This window comes from Astyanax mexicanus, chromosome 14 (genome assembly GCF_023375975.1).
Source record: "Astyanax mexicanus isolate ESR-SI-001 chromosome 14, AstMex3_surface, whole genome shotgun sequence".
Taxonomy (NCBI): Eukaryota; Metazoa; Chordata; class Actinopteri; order Characiformes; family Acestrorhamphidae; genus Astyanax; species Astyanax mexicanus.
Window position 1 is genome coordinate 37,522,176 of NC_064421.1, and position 20,473 is coordinate 37,542,648.

Below are 20,473 nucleotides of genomic sequence, written 5' to 3' on the forward strand. Positions count from 1 at the left end.
GCAGTGTTTTAAACTGGCTATCATTTAAAGATCGAAATTGACCACACGAATGACCAGCGACATTACCTCACCAAGCTGCTCGCCACACATCTGAGCACAAACGCCTCCTGATGTAGGATGCAGTGAAAACTTAGGATGGATCTCTTTTCATGTTCTCGAAGAAGCGCTAGCTACGAATCCTCTGTTTTCCCCCACCATGTACGTAGCACCATCAGCACAGATTGAAATAAGTTTAAACATTAGTAGATTGTTTTCTTTAGCAAACTAATGAAAGACTTTCCTCACGTAGTGTGTTTCCGACAGCATACCTTGCAACCACGCTGAACTGGGATAAATGGCCTGTGTTGCCTCAATTAGATTTGCGATCATGATGGTCTTTTACTTGTTTGATTATCTTGTCTTTATCCGAAAAGTCATCAAAAAGTTCATTTGCCACATCAAGCATTAATGTTTTGGCATACTCCCCATCACAACAATTGCTAAAGCACCAGCAAAGCTAGCCGAATTCCAGTCACCTTGTTGGGTCCAAACACGGAGTTGCTGCTGACTAGCTTGCACTCTGCACAGTAGCTCTTGACATGCTTTCTTTCTGCTGTACCCCGCAGGATATTTTGACGCAAATGTAAAATGGTGTGTGTTGAAGTGCTGCTTTATATTTGAGGGTTTCATTGATGCAATTTTATCATTGCATATTAGACACACTGCAGAACCTGCTCTCTCCACAATGGTGAATTCCTCTGTCCGTTCCAGCTGAAAAGTACCATTCTTCTCATCTTTTTTTCTTTTAGCCATCTTCCTCGATAAAATGGTCTCTGCAGTTAACTAACACCAGCTGGCTGACCACTAACGAGCTGAAGTGTGAACGACCTGTGTACGTTACACATTATCCAATATTTCCTTTTAATTAAAGATTTGTCTGCCATAGGATTCTGACCCCTAATCTAAACAGATCCTCAAGTTCCCATTGGCCTTCTTGACGATCACCTTTTTTAAGTGTTGTAAAGTATTAGGAGAATTTTGGTATATGTAGTGCACCTCAATTATAAGCTCCTCCCCATGGCCTTATATATATATATATATATATATATACCTCCCTGTTGCACCTCACCTTTATGACGTTCAACCCCCGAGTTTACCCGTCACTCCTGCACAATGGACCTGGAGCTCGTTGCCTTGTATTCAGAGTTATTTTTTAGCTCCTCGTCCGCCGCTGCATCCTGCCCCACTCCAAGGCTGCGATCTGGGGTCTCTGTACCCGATGCCCCTGCTGTCCGGCGTGGCCACTCCCAGGCTCAGCTCGGCCGTTCCCCAGACGAGCGTGACTGTTCCCCACCCCGATTCCGTTGTTCACGGACTTGGCGTGGCCGCTCCAGCGTGGCCCAGCCCGGCTCTGCATGTTCCCGCTGTTCATCTCGCCTGTCTGAATTTGCATCTGAATTTTGCTATGCGCATCATCCCACAGGGTCTATCTTTTATTTCCCATCTTCTCCTTCTCGCTTCAACCCTAACATCCTACTTTTAGTTCGTCACCCTGGATGAGGCATGTCTAGCAGAAATGAAAGCGCAGCGTAAGTTCTACTATAGACTCCAATGCTATGTCACCTAATTACCTATCCAATCAGATTTTCTCTTCTGCTTTAAATAACGATCACTCATTCAGTACCTTGCTGCATTTCAGATGCTGTTGGTCGCTCTTCCGGCTGTTCTCTGTACCCGCAGCTATGTCTCATTCAGGTGTCTCGCCGTCACAGGTGTCCGATTCGGACGCTGAGCTCGTGGCTCCTTCCCCTCCCTCCTCTTCTCGTAGGAGTTCGCGCCTGCTTGTGCGCGATTCTCCTTGGGCTGCCTGGACGTCCAAGCAGGTGCTCGCTTTGTTGGCGGCTAAGAGCATCCCTGTCGCCGACGGTTTGTCCCGTGATGACCTCCTCCTCCTGGCCGTGTCTGTCCTCGGGTGTCCTCCTGCTCCGGATGCCTGCGCCGCTCCCCAGGTCCCGCCCACGAAGGCCGGCGGTAAGCGGAAGGCGAGGTCTGCCTGCCCTCGCGCCGCGAAGTCGGCTGGCCTGCCGGCTGCGCCCCCTTCTCCTCCTCCTCCTCATCCCGTTCTGCCCCCTCCGCAACCTCTGCCCTCGGCCGATCTTGAGCCCCAGCTGGTCCCGGTCCTTCAGGCTCTTGCTGCCTCAGTGCGTGTGTAACCCAGGTTATAAAACCAGAGTAACATAATTCTGTTTAAACTGTTAATTAAATATAATATACATATATATAATTTAATTATTATAATATTATTAAATAGTGTGACTACTAAGCTAATTAAGAAAATAAATAGTTCGCTATAAATAAATACAGGAATACAAAATAATATTTGTATTTATTTTATTTAGCATTTTTCCTATTGGTTTACACTAAATCCAGCCGGCCAATCGGGTGGCGGCTTGGAGAGATGTGGGAGTTCTCATTCACTCTGACGGAGATCCGCGCTCTGTTCACTTCCAGCCAGCAGACGAGACGGAGGGTTCTCCAGCTGCAAAAGAGAGAAAACACAGTTTTAGGCTAAAATTAAGTGTCGACAGCTTATTTTCTAACTTTATTAACCTGTCGCTGAGCAGGAAGCGCGAGTGGGAGAGTGTTTCGTTGAAGAACGACGAGTTTATTACCCTTTTTACACTGGTCAGGTTTTTTGATCGGACGATCAAGTTGGACAAACCATTTGATGGCGAGCCTCCCAGACCCTAACCTAGAGGGTTTTCTACTTTCCGTGGACTCCCTGTGAACTGATCCTTGTTTTTGAGCTCTGTGAACTGGTAGGAGGAACACTTACCATTGTAAACTCCATGGACTGAATCCATCACCTGTGGAACAAAAGAGCAATGGACATTAACACTCACACAAACAAACACATTCTGTATTGTTATTGAATTCTAAATTCATTTCTAATTGAGTTAATTATATTGTTACATTGAACATTTTGAATATTTTCCTAAGAATTTATATTTATTTTTTTACCCGGGTTAGAATTATCTATATTCTTTGTTTTATATGTTTTTTTGTTTTCTTACCTGATTGTAATAAATTGTGAATGCACTTTTCCAATGTCCAACAGTGCCAAGTTTCCTTGAGTAGCTAGTCATCCGAGCTCTGTAGCGATCCTGGTACTCTTCTGATCGGCCCAAGCGTACACCTAATTTAACTACAAACATACTATCTGCATATGTAAACTAATTATATACAAACCTGTTCATAGATTTCTACTATAGCCCTTAAGTATATATTTATTACATATATACATAGATATATATATATATATACATTTATTTCTTATGTAGGTTACACGTGGCATAGACTCTCGTCTGCTTGCGATGGAGGAGCGTTGTGGATCTGCTTCCGGGTTGCTTCTCCCTGCTGCTCTGCATCATCCGGGCCCTTCCACCTCCGCGGCGCCTCCCCTGGCCTCTGCTGCTACTGCAATGCCTGGTGCGCTGGCACTGCCTGGAGCGTTTCTCCCTGGACCTTCTGCTGCCGCACTGTCTGGCGCGCTCCTGCCCGGATCTTCTGCCGTCGCACTGCCCGGCGCGCTCCTGCCCGGACCTTCTGCTGTTTCTCCGCTCGCTGGTGCGCCTCTACCTGGCTCATCTGCTGCTGCGCTGCCCGGTGCGCTTCTGCCTGGATATTTCGCTGGCGCGCTGCCTGGTGTGCTCCCCCCCGGATCTTCTGCTGCGGCTTCGGCTGGTGCGCTCCTGCCCGAGCCCTCGTTTGCCCTGGCCTCTGCCTCCTTCACCCTGGCTACTGCTGTGCCGGCCCCGGCTTTGGGTAGGCCGTTTGTTTCCCCCGCTGCTGCTCTGGTTTCCCCGCGCTTGCGCGCAGACATACTGCAAGGTAAGGACATTAATTTGGCTTCGTTGTTGCTCCCTCCTCCTGCCTTCGACCGTCAGATGATTAACTGTGGGGATGTTTCGGTTTTCCTCCGCACGTCTGATCGCAGGCTCCAGAGAAATCTGTCCTTCGGGGATTTCGTTATTGCCTTCGGTGTCTTTCGGGACATTTTGTGCAGCGCTTTCCCTGCCCGTCGCCTTGAACTGGATCTATATCTAGCTATGATGGCCGATTTTAGTCAAAGGTACGGGGGTACTCTCTTTTACGAGTATCATAAGGCTTTTTCAGCTAAATCCGCTTCTTTTATCGCGCTCTATAATGCCCGGCTGGACTGGTCGGTTGTGGATACTGAGCTGCTGGTCCGCCACTTTGGCGGCCACCGTACCCTATCCTGTACTGTTTGTGGCTCGCACGGACACGCATCTGCGTTGTGCCCCTTGACTAGCGCTGTGACTGCTCCGGCTGCTGTCCCGGGTGCTGATCCTGTAAGCACCATGCGGGATGTCAGAGGCCGCCCGCTCATTCCTTACCAAGGGGCTGTACTCTGCAATAACTTTAATTAATCTGTTTGCTCTTTCCCTAATTGTACATTTCTTCATGTCTGTAGTTTCTGCAGGTCCCCTCACCCGAAGTCTGTTTGCCCTCGGCGCACTCGCCCGGCACGCAGAGGATTTGCTCCTCGATCAAAGAACTTTTAGCTGGCCACCCCTCTACCCCTATTAATGTTTCTGTTCTGTCCTCTCTCCTGGCTTCCCACCCTGATTCGTGTTTTGTTGATTTTCTTCTCTCTGGGCTCTCTCAGGGTTTTCGCGTGGGTGCTCTTTTTCCTCTTTCCTCCTCTCATGTTTCAAAAAACCTGCAGTCCGCGCTGGCCGAGCCGGACGTTGTTTCCTCTCTGTTGGCTGCTGAGCTGAATAAAGGTTATCTGGTGGGTCCATTCGGTTCCCCCCCGTTTGTTCCTTTCCGTGTTAATTCTCTTGGCGTGGCCACTCGTCGTTACTCTGGCAAGAAACGATTGATTTTTGACATGTCTTCCCCCCATTCCGATGTGGTAGCTAGCGTGAACAAGCTTATTCCGCTTGAGCCTTTTTCGTTATATTATGCCTCGGTCGATGACGCTATTAGGTTCATTAAAATCGCGGGTCGAGGTGCGCTCCTCGCTAAGGCGGATATTACTGATGCGTTCAAGATTATTCCTATTCACCCGGCCGATTGGCCCCTTTTTGTCTCGTTTTCGGTTGTAGGAGTAGTCCGCGTGTGTTTGATTGTTTGTCCGAGGCGTTGTGCTGGATTTTGTTGAACGTTTGCCGGTTGCCGTTCGTCTTGCACTTGTTGGACATTTTTTTGTTAATTGATTTTGCGTCCTCCCGTCGCTCCGGGTTGTCGGTGCTCCGGCGGGTGTTCGGCGATTTGGGCGTCCCACTCTCCGCGGAGAAGACCATCGGCCCCTGCACGTCGCTCGAATTCCTAGGCGTCAGGTTAGACTCCTTGCGAATGCAGGCTTCTCTCCCCGCCGATAAGTTGGCTCGTATTCCTGCCCTCTTGGTGGAGTTCCTTGCCTTATCTTTAGTTACCAAACGCGCCGTTCTCTCTCTCCTCGGTCACCTAAATTTCGCGATGCGAATTGTTCCTCAGGGCCGGTCGTTTATTTCTAGACTCTTGCGCGTGGCTCACTCGGTTCCTGGCCTGTCGGACCTCGTCGTTCTGGACGACGGCTGCAGGTCCGATCTGCGGTTCTGGTCGCGCCTTCTCGCTTTATGGCCCGGTGTCTCTTTTTTCTATTCTTCGGCGCCTGTTTCTTCGGTCGTGCTAGATTTTTACACTGACGCTGCCCCTTCCGTCGGTTTTGGTGGTTATTTCCAAGGGCGATGGTTTGCCGAACGTTGGCCAGTTGAATTTTCAACCCTCGCCCTTGGATCTGCCTCTTCAGCGCTGCGCATAATTTATCCAGTGGCGGTCGCATGCGTGTTATGGGGCAAATTATGGGCTCGAAAACGAATTAATTTGTACTGTGACAATGAAGCCGTGGTCGCGATAATCAATAAAGGTCGCGCTTCAAGCTCTTCTATCATGCCCTTGCTCAGGAGAATTACCTGGCAATCTGTAATAGAAAATTTTATAATTAAAGCTGTTCACATTCCCGGTCACTACAATAACGCTGCTGACGCACTGTCTCGTTTTCGTTTACAGGAATTCAGATGCCTCTGCCCAGCAGCCAATCAGTTCCCGGAACCATGCCCGCCATTCAGTCAATTAATCCTGGATTAAATTATTTTAACACTCTACTCATAAGCGCTCAAAATTTCATGACTAAAGGCCTAGCTCCTTCAACACTCAAAAGCTATAATTCTGTCTGGCATATTTTTACTCTCTTTTGCTTTTCCCTCCAAATTCCTATCTTTCCTATACTAGCTACTACTGTTTGTGCTTTCCTAGTTCACTCCCATTCTACACGACATAACCATATTTCTTCACTGAGAAAAATTATCGCCGCTATTCAATTTAAAGCCCGTTGTAATAATCCAGATTATCCAAGCCTGTTTTCCAACCCAGCTATACGCCTACTCCTTAAAGGTATAGAGAAATCATCTCCACAATCCAAAGATAAAAGATTGCCTATTACTCTGGCCATTCTTCACAAATTAATTTAAATTTTACGAGACGGGTTTTATTCTCCTTACGTCAACTCCATGCTAGAAGCTGCCTTTTTACTAGCATTTTACGGATTTATGCGCATAGGAGAGTTTACAAGCAACTCTGCGTCTTTCGATCAGTCAAAAGGCCTTACGCTGTCAGATTTAAGTTTTACACCTACCTTCTTTTCTGTTTTCTTAAAACACTCTAAAACTGATCACAGGGGAACTGGTGTAACGATAAAAATTTCAAAACTTCACTCCGATTTCTGCCCTTACTCTTCTATGGTTCGCTATCTGCTATCACGCTCTTCTTCTGATCCTAATTCACCTCTTTTCGTTTTACCCAATGGTCACCCCATGACAAAACAGTGGTTCAGGAATCATTTGTCCCATATAATTAAAAAATGCGGGCTATCTCCATCCTGCTACACTGGTCATTCTTTCAGGATCGGCGCAGCCACGTCTTCAGCTGAAGCCGGCGTCAGCATCCCTTCCATAATGCTGCTGGGAAGATGGACATCTTCGGCATACCAGAATTACATTAGACCTGAACAAGACCAAGTTCTAAACGCTCAGCAAGCTCTTTCAAGACTAACCAAGTAAGTTTCTATTTTAGCACTCACTGGAGGCGGTGGATGTTCTTCCGACATCGGTATATGCTAAAAATGCTTCAACTACACGATTATCTCAGCTATTTCAGTATTCACGACATTAACTTTAGCTCATAGATTCAATACTTTCTATTTTAATTATACGTTATTACTAGATCGAAGATACTATATTAATTTACTGCTTTAATTCACAGCCTACTTTTATGCATTATGACTCGTGGTCATTAGTTTCTATTTATAGTTAGATTATTACATTTTAGCAGGGCTCATGCCCGGTGAACATGGTATTATCATTAAAGCTTGTTACTAACAGCAATGCATGTTTTCAGGGGTAAATCCCCGCGCTTGCAAGGCTTCTCGCCCAAGCGTTTTTAAGGGCGCATCGCCCGTTACTAACAGCAATGCATGCTTTGGGGGCGGTCCCCGCGCATGAGGGCTCAACGCCCAACCTAGATGCATGTTTTTGGCCCATGGCCCTCACTAACAGCAATGCATGCTTTTCTCGGGCTCGACGCCCAAGTGTATGAATGTAGAGCCCGTGGCTCGACTGCTTGGGGGCGCACCCCTCGCATAACCTCTTCTCTTTCTTTCTAACCTCATTTTCCTTCTCCCCTCCTTCGCTCCTCTATCCCATTATTTCCCTCTGACCTCCTTTAGGCACTATTGTATGTTGTTTTTCTTCTACTATTTCTGTATTTATCTTCTAACATATTTGTACTGTATCTTAGTCGCTTCAGACAAAAAGTCGGCAAAACGTAATTTAATGCAAGGTAATGTTATGATCGATGAATGCAGAATGAACGAATAAACGAAATAAATAAAAGAATGAGGTAGGCACGCAGCCTGCATGTTTGTGGCATTCCCCGCGTATGATCGGATGATTATAATGAGTGAACGAAAGACTGAAAGAAAGGCATGCAGCCGTATGTCTTTTGGGGACGTCCTCTACGCATAAAAGAATAACGAAAGATGAAATGAATGAATTATAAGGGCTCACGCCCTCGGGGGCGCACCCCGCTCGAGCTAGTATCTAGAGTATGGAAGAGGGCTCGCGCCCTTGCGCTTCGGGGGCGCTCCCCGCTCAGGCTCACAGCAAGCGCATGTATGAACGAGGGCATCGGCCCATACTAACAGCATGGAAAGTTGGCGCGATCAAGCGCATCACTGGGCACTACACCCACGTTAACTCTGCTTGTTATTGCACAGGACACCCACATTTAGATGCATCAAGCATGTGCTCACTTTACGCAATTCACAAGTTAAATGCTAAATAAACTCACTCATGCATGGGGATATTCAAGGTATAAATAAAATACACCACTGTCCACAATCTCGGTGCAACATAAAAATTGTAACATTGTATTATGCTATTATTAATTAAACATTTCTTCTATTACAGGAAGTAGAAACCAGGTAAAGATCTGCCGGTGGGTATATTTATAATTTTACTTTTGGGGTTGGCTCCGCCCTGTCTTCAGTGTACGACAGGATCTGCAGAGCCCAGATGTATCAAGTCCCGGGCCGATGACGGGCCTACGCCAAAGACTCTAATACACGAAATTGTTTCTATACGACTTTCATGAACATATACGTGTACTTGTTTCGCCTAAAAATATTTTGTTCAAACATTAAATAATTCAACTAAACAAATTTGCTTCCGGAGTCGTAATAGTAGAACTGTGTTTCTGGCTCCTACTCCTCTCTCACTGGAATGGTATTTCGTTTTTCTTCCACGATGCAGTTTCCAAACCTGAAGATAAATCAGGCAAAATGTGCTGCGCCTCTTTCTCCATCTCTCTATCTCTCTCTCGCTCTTTCTCTCTCACTCTCTTTCTCTCTCTATCTCGCTCTTTCTCTCTCACTCTCTTTCTCTCTATCTCGCTCTTTCTCTCTCACTCTCTTTCTCTCTCTATCTCGCTCTTTCTCTCTCACTCTCTCTATGTTTCTCTTTCTCTCTCTCTCTCTCTCTCTTTTGCAGCGCGGAGCTGAATTCAGCGCGAGGCTACAAACAATATAAAAACCTGTTAGTTAATTAAATATTGTCAAATATAAAGGACAGGTTGAGGTTTTGGTGAGCTGTTTTCATGATTTGAAACTGTATTCATTTGAATTATTTTAATTATTTTATTAATCAAATTATTTAATAAACATATATATATATTTTTTCCCCATGATTCCCATGTTCTCATAGTTCAATAATATAAATGTTAGAATTTCTTATCATTTTACTTTACTTTCACTGCTATTATTATTTTATTCATAATATTTTTTTTATTTTTATGTAAATATTTATGATCTTTTTAAAATTTTAAAGTCCTAATTTTCATTTTTTGCGTATATTTTATTTGTATATAGTAAATGTCAGTTTTTATTTTAATTTTTTTAAAAGGGATTTTTAATCCCTTTTAAACTGTAAATGAGGATCCCTATCAAGTGTAAATAATTAATATTCAGTGTTGCAAACCCAGTTTTTACATAAACAATAAAAAAAATTAGAATAACATAACAGTACTTTTCCCTTATATAAGCAGTCAGTTTCTTATGCACTCTTAAAAGAGGAATGAACTGAAGTCAGCACGCAGCTGTGTCTTAAAGGTAATGACTACAGACACACTGATTGGTTTATTTCACGTTACACCCAAAACACACCCATGAATAATTAAAGGAATTAAAACACGCCTTTTGATGTTGGAGCTGCGCAAGGCGTATTTTTCGGGCCCTCACAATACCAAAGACACAGGACACGCCCCTAAATCCAACTGCGCAAAGCGAAATTACCTATACGCTATATATCGTTAAAATAGGGCCCCTTATGTTGAACTTTACGCTATACACCACAGCACAAGGACAGGTGACCACAGCCCATCCACCTGTTAAAGGAAACCTTACAGAAATCACACAACATCACAGAAACAAATTATTTACAAAAAAAAGGTACTCTCAATTAAGACCTGCAAACCAATTGTTGGTATGAGTTGTAACAGAAAACAGCTTACCAAAAGCTCCATTGTCATAGCTTGATCTGTTCTTCATTTCATGTTGTAGTTTTCCTACCAAGTCCATCCACGAGCCCTTGGGGTCTATACCACATTGCTTGTACAGGGAATGCAAAACTTCCATCTATGATGAAACATAAGCATAGTTTGTTTAGTATGATTCAGTAATACACAACAATGACAGAATTTGAAGAAACTGATTTGAGTAGTAAACAAGCTTGAGCTTAAGAAGTTCAGTCAGTCAGTGTGAACTGGGATGCACCACAAATAGGGCCTGCCCTAAGGTCCTTAACATAATGAAAGTACAAATTTGCACAACAGTGCATTTAATTAACAAAAATCAATGCTCACAGTACATTCATACTCACAATTGTACTAATTATTTACAAATATTCAAGGTGTTATAAATAAAGTAACAATCATTTAAATATCTTAACACATCTATTTTAACAAGTGTTTTATCTTAACTTTATCTTTATCTTAACTTAAACAGAAATTTCCAATTTTATTGACTGCAATCTCAGAATTATTTAACCTTTTTATAATAAGCATCTTTAGCACTTAGCAGAGCACACTTTGACTGTTATGGACTGTGTCACACCTGTAGCCTGTGTCTGTCTTCTGCTTTTGTCCTCTGTTCTTGTGTTTTGTTTACTACCCCATGTGCTACTAGAGCACATGGTTTTGCTTTGTTATTGGTATTGGTAACCCCGCCTCCTCTTGATTCCTGCCCCAGGTGTTCCTCACCCTTTGTGTATATACAGCCCATAGTGTAAATGTTTCTGGGTTGAGTCTTTTGTATCTTTGGGTGTGACTTATAATCAAATCAAATCAAATGTATTTGTATAGCGCTTTTTACAACTGGTGATGTCAAAAAGCAGCTTTACAGAAACATGATCACAGGACAATGAATCAGACAAAACATTAAACATAGAAAATACAGAATACAGAACCCCCAGTGAGAGCAGAGGCAAGGAAAAAAGGCAAGAGTTGAGGCGTTTTATAAGAGAAAGCTCTTCCTCCTGCAGAGTTCCTCTGAGTTCAGAGTTCCTCTGAATTCTGCCAGTGCAGTGCTGATAGTACTGGACTAATATGGTCAAATTTTCTCGTTTTAGTAAGGACCCTAGCTTCTGCATATGGAACTAGCTGAAGTTTTTTTAAGTTACTGCAGGAACATCCAGACAGTAGCGCATTACAATAATCTAGCCTTGAGGTAATAAAGGCATGGACTAATTTTTCTGCGTCATGCAGTGATAGGGCATTTCTTAGCCTGCAAATATTACAGAGGTGTAGAAAAGCTGTTCTAGTAACATTAGATATGTGTTTATCGAATGCTAGATCTGAATCTATGATAACGCCATGATTTTTAGCTTCTGAACCAGGTGTGACGGAGAAGTCGGCCAGATTTAGCATTAAGTCTGATCATTTATTTCTAGTAGCTTTGGGGCCTAATAGGAGAACTTCTGTTTTTCACACTATTTAATAGGAGGAAGTTGTGCGACATCCACAATTTCACATCTTTTACACAATCCTTGTCATCAAGTTTGGCTGATATGAGGAGCTGCATGTCATCCGCATAACAATGAAATTTATATTATGTTTTCTAATGACTTTGCACAGTTTGTTATTATTTACATATTTAATGTAAATAATAACAAACTGATAGCGATCGGTTAAGTATGATTTGAACCATGAAAAAGTAAACTCATCACTCACCCAAGGCCATGTACCCAAAGCCTTTAAAACAGCTGTAATTAAACCTCTGATCAAGAAACCAAATCTTGATCCTAGTGTACTGTCTAACTATAGACCTATTTCAAACCTACCGTTTATTTCTAAGATTTTAGCAAAAGCTGTAGCCCAACAACTTTGCTCTTACCTGCAAAGAAACCAGATCTATGAAAAATTTCAATCTGGATTTAGGCTTCATCATAGCACTGAGACAGCTTTAGTTAAAATAACAAACGATCTACTTCCAGCTGCCGACCAAGGCTGTGTTTCCCTACTGGTACGTCTCGATCTGAGCGCAGCCTTTAATACAATAGATCATACTATCCTTTTAGAAAGACTAGAGAACATGGTTGGTGTAACTGGAACTGCATTATCATGGTTTAAATCATACTTAACCGGTCGTTATCAGTTTGTGAGGATAAATGATATGTCTTCCAGTTATACTAAGGTAAGATATGGAATTCCACAAGGCTCTATATTAGGACCGTTATTGTTCACATCATATATGCTCCCACTGGGCAAAGTTATTAGAAAACATGATGTGAATTTTCATTGTTATGCGGATGACACGCAGCTCTTCATATCAGCCAAACCTGATGACAGAGTAAGAATAAAGAAAATCAAGGATTGTGTAGAAGATGTAAAATCATGGATGTCGCACAACTTCCTCCTATTAAATAGTGAAAAAGTTCTTTTATTAGGCCCCAAAGCCACTAGAAATAAATGATCAAACTTAATGCTAAATCTGGTCGACTTCTCCGTCACACCTGGTTCAGCAGCTAAAAATCTTGGAGTTATTATAGATTCATATCTAATGTTACTAGAACAGCTTTTCTACACCTGTTATATTGCCAAGCTAAGAAATGCCCTATCACTGCATGATGCAGAAAAATTAGTACATGCCTTGCAAAAGCAAAAGCATACCTCAGGCGACTCTGTTTGTGGCGTGCTTGCAGAAATGGCTTCTTTCGCATCACTCTCACATACAGCTTCTCCTTGTGTAAAGTGCGCTGTATTGTTGACCGATGCACAGTGACATCATCTGCAGCAAGATGATGCTGCAGCTCTTTGGAGGTGGTCTGTGGATTGTCCTTGACTGTTCTCACCATTCTTTTTCTCTGCCTTTCTGATATTTTTCTTGGCCTGCCACTTCTGGGATTAACAAGAACTGTCCCTGTGGTCTTCCATTTCCTTACTATGTTCCTCACAGTGGAAATTGACAGGTTAAATCTCTGAGACAACATTTTGTATCCTTCCCCTGAACAACTATGTTGAACAATCTTTGTTTTTAGATTATTTGAGAGTTGTTTTGATGAGACCATGATGCCACTCTTCAGAGGAGATTCAAATAGGAGAACAACTTGCAATTGGCCACCTTAAATACCTTTTCTCATGATTGGATACACCTGGCTATAAAGTTCAAAGATCAATGAGGTTAACAAACCAATTTTGTGCTTCAGTAAGTCAGTAAAAAGTATGTAGGAGTATTCAAATCAATAAAATGATAAGGGTGCCCATACTTTTGCACTGGTAAATTCCAAGCACTCAATTTAATTAATTCAATTCATATTAGGATTGAGGTTGGGAGCGGCAGAAATGTGTATGTGGCGGACAGCCATATTTTTTTAAGAATGACCCAAAAAGCCATTATAGCTAAAGGGCTTGTAAAATAAGAATTCTATAAATTACAAACATAACACACATGCAAGTGTCATGTATTTTTTGTTTGATTTTGTTCTTATTTTTATTATGTTTTGTTATTTTATTATGTATTTGTTATGGGTTATTTATTAAAAAGAAGGGCAGAGAAATGGGTAGTCGAACAGAAATAATACCATGAGTGGAAAACAGTCCAGAGCTCAAACACGAGGAAGCAAGCATCAGGAATAATCCAATAATCGAAAAAACGGGAAACAGTCCAGGTCATACACAGAAAAATCCACAATCAGAGATAATCCAAAAATTGGCGTCGAGAAAAACAAAAGACAAGGTCATACCAATATATATCAATACATACAAAGAATTAATTTAAACACTTATTAATATGCCATACCATATTTCAGCATGAAAGCAGGTATTTGTAATGTGTAACAGCGTCCTGTATCATCACTACAGCGCTGTGGTTAGATGAAATGCAATCGCTGGACATTCTGAGTGATTTATTTATTTTTAAAAGCAAAAAAGTGAAGAACATCACTATTCAGTGCGAAACATTTTAGAAGTAAATATTCTCTTAGCTTTTATAATAAAAATATATATATTTTAAAAAATATATATTTTTTATTTCTATTTTTTTTTCTTTTTTTTCCCTAATTTACGTAGGTAAGTTTTCCTCCTCATACTCTCTCTCTCTCTCTGAAGTCTTTAACAGTCCCAATTTCAGTTGACTACCTGGGGTCTGTTTTCTTCCACAGCTCGGGAGCAGCAGGCAACTTTATCGATGACAACTTTGCCAAAGAACTAAACTTACTTTTTTACACCCATGCAAAATCCCCTTATATAGACTCTCACCCTGTGAGGAAGGGGACTACTACTTATGTCACAGAACCTACCCTGTGCTGAAAAAGCACAAGCCTGCCATCTCCTGGCCCAATCCTAAAATTACAGCTTGGTCTCCAAAATGTATAGAGACCTGTCTCCCACAGATTGTGGCTAGTACTACAGTTGAGAGTCTTGAGGTTTCACATGCTTCAGCTATTCCAAAAGAGTACCAAGACCTAATTGAAGCCTTTAGTAAAAGAAAAACTACTCAGTTACCTCCCCACAGATCTTATGATTGTGCCATTGATCTGAAACCAGGTTCTCCTCTTTCTAAAGCTAAGATTTACTCCCTGTCACGTCCTGAGACCATTGCTATAGAAGAAACATAGAGAAGGCTTTACAACAAGGGTTCATCAGACCTTCTACATCTCCTGCCTCTTCTGGTTTCTTTTTGTAAAAAAAAATTAAAGACGAAGGATTAAGACCTTGTATAGACTATAGACAGCTAAACTCAGCTATAGTGAGGTACACTTACCCATTGCCATTAGTGTCTTCTGCATTGGCGCAACTTCATGAGGCCCACATCTTCACTAAACTTGATCTAAGGAGTGCCTATAACCTGGTTCGCATCCGTGAGGGAGACTGCCTTCAGCACCACTACAGGCCACTTTGAGTATCTGGTGATGCCATATGGTCTGTCTATATCACCTTGTGTTTCAAGCCATGGTAAATGATGTGTTAAGAGACATGGTCATTTTGTTATCATATTTATAGATGATATCCTGATCTACTCCTGCCACCAATCTGAGCATGTTCTGCATGTGCGCCTGGTCCTCCAGCGACTCCTTAAACACCAGTTTATATGTCAAAGCAGAGAAGTGTCTTTTGCCCAATCCTCCATTGCATTCCTAGGTTATATCATCAGCCCTGAGGGTGTGGAGATGGACTCAGCAAAGGTAGAAGTGGTTCTTTCCTGGCCTCCACCCGCACAGTGAAGGAGCTACAGCGCTTTTTGGGTTTTGCCAATTTTTTACAGAATATTTATTTGGGGTTTCAGCTCCTTGGCAGCCCCGTTGACCTGAACAGTCTCAGTCTCGGTACAAGTTACAGTCGTATCATCATCAGAGTATCATTAGTATGTTAGCTAGCTTGCCACTGATGTTAGTATATTACCATATATACCATTACCATACCATTACCATATATAGCTCTCCGCTTACCTTAGTTCTCTCCTCGATAAAATTCACTAGCTTGCTAGTGTTAAAGTTAGTATGTTAGCTAGCTTGCCGCTAATGTTAGCTAGCTCTCTGCTTACCTTAGTTCCGCTGAAGTTAGCATGTGCTTTTCACCAGCATTAAAGGCATAGTTTATACCTAAAGCAAATTTACAGTATATTTAAGACAATTTGAGATCTTAATTAACCAGATTTTAATTTAAGGCATTGTAAGACTTTTTAAGGACCTGTACCCTAATTATTTTGAAATGTTTTTAACATTTTGTAAACCAGGCTAGCAGTGTACTTTGGGAGACCCAAGAAATATTTGTCATATTTTTAACACTGACAGCATAATCCTGCCATAAATCATGGGCAGCTTCTTTTCTATTAGCTGCTGGCATAATTTCTGACACATATCAAAGTAAAAGTAGTTTTAAAATTCAGTGCAATGTTCTCTTAGTTTACATGGCAAAAACAAAACTAAGTATAATAAATACAAATACATTTTAGTCACCTGAAAAACAATTACATAGATTTATTGTGCAAAACAACTGACAAAATAACATTTTCAGTTAAATTAACAGTTTTCTGTACACATTACTTTTACATTTGTAAGGCAAGCGGATTGTTCAAATTAATAAAATAAATTCAACGTATTCAGGCTTACAATGTTGGGCATGTGCAGTATACTAAAAGTTGTCCCACCCAATATTAGAAACAGGTGGATTTGTCCCCCCCAAAAAAATTATATTGTTTCGCTCAGCTCATCAGTACTATTAATGAGGAGACAGACCGGACCAATCACGGAGCTGGTTCAGGAATTAAGTTCCACCTCCCAGGAGAAACAGCCAATCAGCTTGCTGGTTTTGCAGCATGTGGAGGTGTCAGTGTGTTGGTGGGGGGAAGCCCCTCCCTCTCTGTGAGATTTAGCAGCGGAACCGAGGTGCAGCTGATTTTAAGATATGGATATACGGCGATTTTTTTTTTCTAAAAGAAAGGTAATAGTATCTTATCATGTAAACTGTGATGATACATTTCTGATAGCTGGTTAAAAATACACGTCTCTGAATCAGCACACAGATTAAACCCGCTGTGATTAATAAACTGCAGCTGTGTAAGTGAGTTAGCTTAACTTTGGAATTACATAGATTGAGTGTCAAGGTTAAAGAAAGAAAACTATATATGTAATGTTCAACTTGCCCTGTACCTGATCAGCTAATCACTATTTCATTTTCAAACTGTTTATTAATTTAGGATTGCAGGACTTACTGTGAGCTATAATAAACAAACATTCATTTAGCTAACTAGTCAGCTAGAAGCTGGATGTAGGGGATAGACAGAATTTAGTACAACACTGGGTAATGGTGGTAGTTTAAAGCAGTTTCTTAACCCTGATCACTGCCCTTAAAATTGTGTTTTCCACCAGATCCAACTGATCAGCTAATAAAGAATCATTTATTGAGTTTACCTGTTAAAGTCTCTTAACCTCATACGAATCCTAAATTAATCATTATATATATCTAGCAGTTAATTAGACACATCATACCCCCACTTTATTAAGTGCCTTTAAACAGAGAAAGCTGTACAATATGCAGAACAGTGTTAATATGCAGTAGAATATGTAAGAACAGGATTAAGAAACACTGATCTAACCTGACTTCTGTTCATATGTAGTTAACAGTAAAACCACATGTGCTGGCGTTTCTATTAATGTCTGCCAAAAATCCCTATGAAACGTAGTTACATTCTAGAAAGAAGTGCTCTCAGTAGAAACAAATTAAAAGCGCAGGACCCAAATTTTTTTTTTTTTTAAAGAGTGGAGGAAATGTAAATATACAACAGAATTGACATACAATACATAATAATAATAATAATAATAATAATAATAATAATAATAATAATAATAATAATAATAATAATAATAACCAAATCTGTTATATTATTTTAAATATTAGGTGATAACTAATCAGTTTTTGTGCTATGTACATAATTCAGACACTGCATGCAGAATTTGTTTTCTAACACTAGTAAATGTAATGTGGAGTAACATGTTTAGGTTGTAAAATCACCTTTTATTTGATGTAACTAATTATAAACAAAATACAGAAAAAAAAATGATTATTTGTGATAAAAAATAATATAAACTATATAAACTATAGGGTGGGCTTTGGTTCATATTGGCAAATGTGTCCCCCCAATATCAAGCCCGCTCCTACGCCCTTGACTTTTCCTCCAAAAAAGTGCTGGTGCCGGAGCCAGAGCCGGTTCCTGCGAACCTGCAAACCTTTTAAGAACAAGTCCGTGTTTCCACTGCTTTAAGGAGTCACTCACTACGTATGCGAAGTCGGGGTTCCAGACCAGCAAGATTGTGGGGCCAGAACGAATCTGTGGTTAGCAGCACAGCCATCTGAAGTTAGCAGCCCCATTTAGCAGCACTACTTATACCCAGTTAGCAGCATAGCTAACTATCTGTGGTTAGCAGTGCTAACTCCCTTATACTCTATAATTCATTAGAGTAGCTTAACTGCTCCTTACAACCTGACTGGTAGAATTCACACGTAAGGCGCACTGGATTACAAGGTGCACTGACGATTTTTGTGAAAGTTAAAGGATTTTAGGTGTGCCTTGTAGTCCAAAAAAAGTTGGATGAAATTCAAATAGGAGAACAACTTGCAATTGGCCACCTTAAATACCTTTTCTCATGATTGGATACACCTGGCTATAAAGTTCAAAGCTCAATGAGGTTACCAAACCAATTTTGTGCTTCAGTAAGTCAGTAAAAAGTAGTTAGGAGTATTCAAATCAATAAAATGATAAGGGTGCCCATACTTTTGCACTGGTCACATTTTGGTTTAATGCATATTGCACATTTTCTGTTAGTACAATAAACCTAATTTCAATCCTGAAATATTACTGTGTTCATCAGTTATTAGATATATCAAACTGAAATGACTGTTTATATATTTAGAACTAAAAATGATTAAGATTAATAGGGGTGCCCAAACTTTTTTATATGACTGTAAAATCATGATAATGATTTTGATAATAGACATTGATCGTTCGCATTAAATACTCAGGTCAAATACATTTTTTTTGCTTCGTTTTAACATTTTTCAACACTGAATTCACAACTGACATATTTTAGCCACACTTTCGTGTTAAAGGTCGGTCATGTGCAGTTCTTGTGGCATCAAGTTACAGTAGAATCTGAGCTAATAATTTAAAAATTAAATTGTGTCCTTATAAACTAAGTTCTTTTTAATTTCTTTTGCAGTTTATGCTGCTTTAGTTTAGCACATTCAACAGGAGCCCTGCTGACCAGCAGACATTGACTTCTCTAAACAAACTAATGAATATAGGGATAGTGAAGAGAGAGAAATCACCTGTAAATATTGTTCTGATTGTTAATCAATATTTAACATTTTTTTGACTGGATATTAAACTAATACATTTAGCGCATCTACAGCTATAAATTCAGGTACTGTTAAGAAATGACTCATAATTAATAAAAGTGGTTTATTACTAACAAGTTGTTCATATTTTGTACTCAGTGTGTCCCTCAAAGTTAATTGAAAAGTGTCCAGACCTGATTTGCATAAAGAACACATTTAAACTCTTAAAATGAAAAATAAATTCATAGCCATGTGTGAAATATGGCTCATGGCTTGTTGATCATTTATTATTATTCTGTTAATTATCATACATATCATTTGAGCCCCTGTGTCTGTAATGAGTGGTAGATATTAGGTTGTAAATATTAATAGGCGGCAGCAGTCCCAGTCAGGAGAAGCTGAAAGTAATGAACAATAAGACATCAAGACTTTAATTAAGAAGATGCTGCAGCCAGGAACAGGATCACCGCGCGAGAGGGTGAAGCAGCGCCGCTGCCCTTTACTATGAAACTGCACAGTATAATCGGTACGTTTATAAAACAAATTATTACGGCCGCTCGTACAAAGACATTTAACTAGATTCTTTTTTTATTGCTTTTCTTTACAGTCCTGCTACTGTCATCTATAAGAGCACATCAACTAATACTTCTATTCCACAGTAACCTGTTGTAACACGATCAATATTGAGTGATTGCTAAGAATCGTTAACATTCAATGAAACAACTAATTTAATAATTGAAGAATTCTGTTGAATCATACATTGGACAGTATCTCATGCTTTTTCTTGTAAAGCTGACATGAAATGACATGAAAGGCTTAAATGAGCAACATATTTGTATGTAAAAAAAAATAAAATCTAATTACAGGGTTCTTGCACCATTTTAAAAGTCAAATTTAGTGCTTTTTAAGACCATTTTAGAATGCAATAAATATAATAGAATATCCAAAAAATGCAGTCATCATTTTCTTGGTAGAAAATAATTTATTGATTGGAAATCAAAACTTTCCATTTCCCATTTGTTATCAATTTCTATTTTTAATTTAATCCTTTGTGATGTGGAACAGAGCCAACATAGCATATATAAGTTGCATTTTGTTCAACAACACACTGAATTGCATGTAGATACCATTAAGAATAATGTAAGAACAATTAAAAGGCCATTTCACCGAATAGGTGCCATTTCAAATCCGTGTATCATTCGTTCATTTGATATTCAATTGAGAATCAAAATCGGAAAATTAAAAAACCAATTCGTTTTTTCGTTTTTCGTTTTTGAATATAATACCAAAAAACGAATAACGGCTTGTATTTTGTATTTTTATTTGGTTATCCAAACAAAAATTGGAAATTTAAAAAACGGACCAGGAGCCGAATTTGATTTTGATTTTGAACTTGACCCATTTGTGTGCCCCGGAAGTTACTGATTTGTTTATTCTTGGTGGGTTTCTGTTGCGCGGGAGTTCACTGCAGTGTTATCTACACAGTCTGTATTGCTGTAGGCTTTGGATGGAGTTGAGGATGGAGAGTTTTATCTTGTTCAGA